This window comes from Aegilops tauschii, chromosome 1, assembly GCF_002575655.3.
Source record: "Aegilops tauschii subsp. strangulata cultivar AL8/78 chromosome 1, Aet v6.0, whole genome shotgun sequence".
Lineage (NCBI taxonomy): Eukaryota > Viridiplantae > Streptophyta > Magnoliopsida > Poales > Poaceae > Aegilops > Aegilops tauschii.
In genome coordinates this window covers 9980127-9986216 of record NC_053035.3, presented here as the reverse complement: position 1 = coordinate 9986216, position 6090 = coordinate 9980127, and positions in this window count along the sequence as shown.

The window sequence follows — 6090 nt, the reverse complement described above, 5'->3', positions numbered from 1 at the left end:
AAAGGCTGAAGACGTACAATGCTAGCCTATCGGATGCAGCTCCGATTGAAGATCATGAAGATGCAAGTAGTTAGTCCAGCAGTGGTTGATTCTTAGATTTGGAGTGTACACTTGGTTATGAAGCGGTAGAGTAGGGTGTGGTTTGGTTTTAGTCCCGAAGAAGGTTTCCTAGCCATGTTCTTAGTCCAGTGCGGATTAATCAAGTTGTAATATTTCACAGTACTGGTTCCAAATACTATTCTTGAAATAAATTTGCTCTGCATGGGAGACGCTGAAACATATATTTGCTTTTTACGACCAGAACTTTTGAAGCTTAGGAAGGTTAACTGAATTCTTAAATTTATATTTAAGTTTCGTCGGAGTCTGACAAGATTCAGAACAATTACATCGCTAGTTAGAAGTTTCGGAATTTTTTTAACATCGCTAGTTAGTAGTTTCAGAAAAATTTCAGCGGGTGCTGAAATATTTTGGCCGAAATTCAGTGAGGCTGAAATATTTTGGCTGAAAGGCAAATATTGCAGTGAGTGCTGAAATGAATGAAGTTCAGTTATTTCATCGAAATCTCACCGAAGAGAAAACCATGGTGTCGTGCCATCTTGAGCAGCACCAGACATGATTCAGTATTATTAACAAAATTTGGTCTCACATATACGAGGAAAAAAGGTATGAGCATGAGCATGCAAGATCGGATGGGCAATAAAATAGCTTCACAAGAGAGTAAAATACTTCACGTGTGAAGACTCAATCCTAGTTGACTTTAGAACCAGTTTTTATCCTAAAAGAGGTCAAATGAACTACTTATAACCAAAAATAAAAGCGGTCCAGTTCTTTTGGCTGATTTTCAAAGAAACGGGAACTATATCTTTTTGATGATCGTGATTCTCAGGAGACCTACGTGTTGTTACGCAACTTACCTTGGTTTTTTTAAACCATAACTGACCTTTGCTAAACTCTCCACGCCCCCCTAATATTCAACTAGGTGGGTCCCCTCCCTTGATTTCCTCCAACCGAAGAAATCTATACGTAGATATATGCCCGGGTTGTTACGATCCCTATAAATAGGGATCCTTTGAAACCTCGTAGATCATAGTTCGTCCTTCTGCGCCGCCCAAACTAGCAAGACCGAAGGACGGAGCAACCCAGAATCCAGCAAGACCGAACGACGAAGCCAAACATGAATCCTCTGGTAACTCCCCACGATCTCCTACTGCAGCCGCTGCTATTTTTCGTGGCACGATCTTCCTCCCATGATCTCTTGCTGCAACCCCACTAGATTGTTTTCATATTCATGTAACTCAGCATGTTTTTAAACAAATTAAGTTGGGGGCGTTAGGGGAGGGCGCTAGGATTTGTTTCCTACCAGATTGGCAGTTCATTGATTAATTTCGGGCTAAATCTTAGCGTCTGGTCTTGTCGATGCCAATTAGTGCAGCGGGCGCTTGCCTTCTTTTTTCCTTCCGCACGAGTTATGGAAGGCATCGATGGCCCATGTTTTAATTCAATACTACTGACCATGATTAGCGCCTAGAGTTGAGGAGGCCACGGTTGGATAGTTTATTATTTTCCAATCTTTATTTTATTTCAGATAAGTGCCTTGCAATGGAGATTACCTTATATGACCGTTCAAACGTAACCAAGCTGAATCTAATGATAGTATTTGCACATTCATGGAACTCAGCATGCTTGTACCTCATGCAGTAGCGTAGAGCACAATTTTTATGTTGGTATATATAAGCTGTATTCGTCTGTATGAGTGTTTAAATTGTATACCATGCTGAATCTAATCACACTTGCACATCCATTGAACCCAGGATGCTTCTTTGCCGCCATATGAGGAGTTCATAAACGGATTAAACACGCAGCAAAGGATGTACATCCAGTTGATAGGACTGGGTGGACTTCTCAAGACACCTAGCATCAAAATTAGACGTGTACTCTGCCTGGCCATCGCTAATTCATATGATGCAGAGCAGGATGCCTATATCTCAATGGGAGACCATGTAGGATCACACTAGAAGATGTAGCGCATATAACAAGCATGCCCTGCCATGGGAAGAAGCACGTCCCTTCAAATCTTGATGATAATATGGAGTTGTGGAAGAAACTGAAAGACCGTAATGACACCAAAATAACTTTCAAAGGATTGCTAGCCAAGATGAAAGTCGACAGCACACAAAATTTTGTCAGGCCATTTGTGTTGTACACCATAGGCAAATATGTATGCCGAACAAAAGAGGAGTATGTTGATAACAAATATATTGGGATTGTTAGAAATGTTGAGACGATAAAGGGCACAAATCTTGGATAGCTAACGCTCGACTATCTTATGGATAGCGTGAAGAATTTTGTAAATGGTGAGGCAATTCTGGAGGGGAATCTACCACTGCTACAGGTAATTCATAGTAGTACAATTATCAGTTACCTAACATACATTACATAATGTACGAGAATGTTTGTAAACTGCTTTTGTTGTCATGCAGACATGGTACTACGAGAAGTTCAGAGTGCACCAATTGGACTCTAGCATCTCGTATGAATCAAGGTTAAGGCCGCTGATCCAGAATTGGAGCGAGGAGAAGGAAAAAAAGGTTGACAATATAATCCAAAATAATTATCTGGGAGTTGGAGAGGTAAAATGTTAGCACATTGTCTGGATTATGTAACATATATATTTTTGAAATCATACTAACGACAGTAAACTGCAGTATGTTGAGGACCTGATGAGGCCTTTCTTCCAGCACGAGATGGTATGCTGGCCAAACCGAAGACTGGCGCTCAGGTAAATGAGTTACATCAGGCACAAATATATATGGTAACATTCCAACTAGTATGAAGTTATATGATTCTAACTGTTTAAAAGTCTCAGATTACGGTACTCGTCGGACGTGTATTGACTGATTTGCAAGAAGTTGCCTCCCTCGTGCGGGAGTCCGGTGCAGAACAAGTCGATAGGATGTGCACCCTTGAAAAGAAAATGGATGAGTGCCTTAGGCGTACCCGTACAAATGGCAAGCTCACGGAGGACCTCATCAAAGAATTGAATGTAAGCCTAGAATTATGAGATTAGTATATATAATTGGAAATTTACGTGTACAAGTTTTTTTCTAAATTAGTTTACTATGAAAACACCCTAGACTAACATGTATTTCTTAAAGAAAAAACGCGATGGAATATTTCCAGGAGTGGAGGACATACATCTATCTGACCTCGGGGCACCTTCACAGCCAATGGAGGCCTCTGTTGAGAATGCTGAGCAGGCTTCTGACCAGGGGAAACAAAAGGATGTCACAGAGGTCGCTGCTAAGCACGATTGTAAGCAGGGAATAAAAAATGATGACATTGAGCCCCCCATGAAGAACCTTGATGAATATTTTGACGTACGCATGTTAACTTAATTATGAAACAATCATTGTCGTTTCAGAAATAACATGTGATCTTCCACGTACAGGATGAAGCATTCAAAAGAGCTGCTGTAAAAATTAAACATGATCACAGTGGTGTTCATAAGCTTTTGAAAGAGGTGAATGATATCCAGGGAGCTCCTAGTTTTGATAAGCAAATGCATTCCAAAGCCACCACAAGCCTTGAAGATTTCCAGGTGATGCACATTTTACCTATAATTGAGCAAGAATCTGCTAAAAGCTAACACGCGGTTTATTTCGTCTGACAGAATCCGTTCAACAAACGGAGTAAGCAGCACTCTGTGAAGGCTACGGGACCGCGAGATCCTGAAGAGCCCCGTGCCTTCACAGATGATGACAACCATGATGAATCCTTTCAAAAGCAGCAACAAGTAAGTGTGGTTGAATCGACGGCACCAAATCATGGGGGCGAAAAGAAAAGGGTGGTACTGCAATTATTTAAGAATGACGAGTATGCTTTGTACGATACTGAGAAAAAAAAGGAAAAACAAGACTCCATCAGAGTGTACAAATGATTCTGAGGACACGAACAGTAAAAAGAGGAAAATTGGCTCTAGCAACTTAAAAAAGATGTCAGAAGTTCCTGAAACCCAGAGGGACCAGCTAGACGTGGTTCGACAGGATTTCGTGGCATCACTGATCAACACTACAAATTGTGAAAAACAAATGGTCTTAGTTGATGACACTGTCGTGCTATCAAAGAATTTGCAATGCCTCACCCATAAAGATAAATCTGAAGATGGCGTTTGGTTGGGTGACGAAGTAAGATAGTATTTCACAAATTAGTTTATGAAGTTTCATTTTTGTACAATACAATTAACTTGATTATTGTTGTAGGTGGTTGATGTTGCGATCCAGCTCATGCGTCATGATCAACCAATTGACACAAGGGACGGCCAACTGGTTTACATTGAGAGGGTGGCCGGCGTCGCTAAGCTCGAAAGAGATGGTAGAATAGAGGAGTGCTACGAGGACGCTTTGGCAGGCATTCCTGGAACAACACAAGGCACCACCTACCTGAAACATGATATGGTATTTTAACCTGACGTAGAACAGATTTTTTTGTTACTATGCACGTTGATCTAATTATCTGTGCACTCCAGGTTTTCCTACCTACGAATAGTTTAAACACCCACTGGTTCCTTGTGGTCGTAAACCCCAGAAGGAAGGAGATTCAGGTTCTTGATTCACTTTTCCACTGTATGATACCCAGAGAAGTAAATAACGTGGTGAGAATTTCAACATATTTAATTATAAGAAAGGATTTAACATCGTATGTAAGTATTAGTCGTAGGCAACTTCTCATCCCATTGGGCTTGCAGGTACATGGGATGGAAGCACATGTGAGAGCAGCGACGCGAGTCAATGGGATTGAAAGCAATGCATGGGAAGACATTAACGTGACGCAATGGCCAGTATGGAATATTAATGTGCCAAAATCCGATGAGACGTCAGTCAACAATATTAGCTTTTGTTTTTGTTTTAGATTGTTAATATCTGAAATGCTGATCTAACAACATAAAATGTTGCAGTTCTTGTTGTGCACTGTACATGCTGAAGAACATCGAATTTTTTACGGGAGTAAAACTGAGGTTGCAATATGACGAAGTACGTAGAGTAACACCTAAAATTCTGTCATTTTCTAAAACATATGGAATGATACTAACATATCCTCGCATGCAGGCCTACATCGACAAATTCAGAAGAGAGCTACCTGTTGTGCTTGTCGATTCACCCTACAACAAAATGAAATACAGAAGTAGGTTCAAGCAGTACCATGCTAGGCAATCGGATGCACCTGCGGTTGAGGACGACGAGGATGCAAGCAGTTAGTCCAACATTGTGCTTCATTCTTACATGTGGAGTGTACACTTGGCCATAAAGCGATAGAGTAGGGTGTGTTTGGGTTTTAGTCCCGAAGAAGGTTTCCTAGCTGTGTTCTTAGTCCATTGCACATGAGTCAAGTTGTAAAACTTCAATAATATTGGTTACTATATTTTGCTTGAAATAAATTTGGTCTCTATGGGATCTTGTAGAAATCTATATTTGCTTTTTACTACCATGTGACAGTAATGGTGCCTGGGGCAACCCTAGAAGAATAATGGATTTTGATATATCTATTTTCATACGAGAGAAAAAGGTACGAACATGAGCATAGCCTCACAACAGAAGTCAAAAATACTGCCTCATTCAACACGCAATCCCAGCTATGTCTCGTAGGCAGGCCGCAAAGCCAAAGAAAATAGAGCATAGGATAACAAGAGTAAAAGCACGTACCATAGGGGGCCTCTGCAGGTGCTGCAACGCTGAATTGAAGCGATCACCTTCAGGAGCACAGTGGTGTGGCCATGGTACATCCATCCTGCCTCAGGGAATCACATAGCATGTTCTGTCATAGCCCTACAAAACGGAGGAAAAATTACTATTTGTACTAACCTTGTCAAGTGTGTGCATGTAACAAATGTTGGACATAACTAAACACGGAAGAATGAAATGCAACATATGGAAGAATTGAATTCTCATTCCTTTCTCTCTGCTTTTTGCGAGGACCATTACTCTCCCTTTAACAAGGCTAAAACATCATAATAAGACTTAACAGCAATCTTGAAAAGGTGGATATCCCATGTGAATCTAATTTTTCATATAAAGCACATGCCAAGTCTGTTGA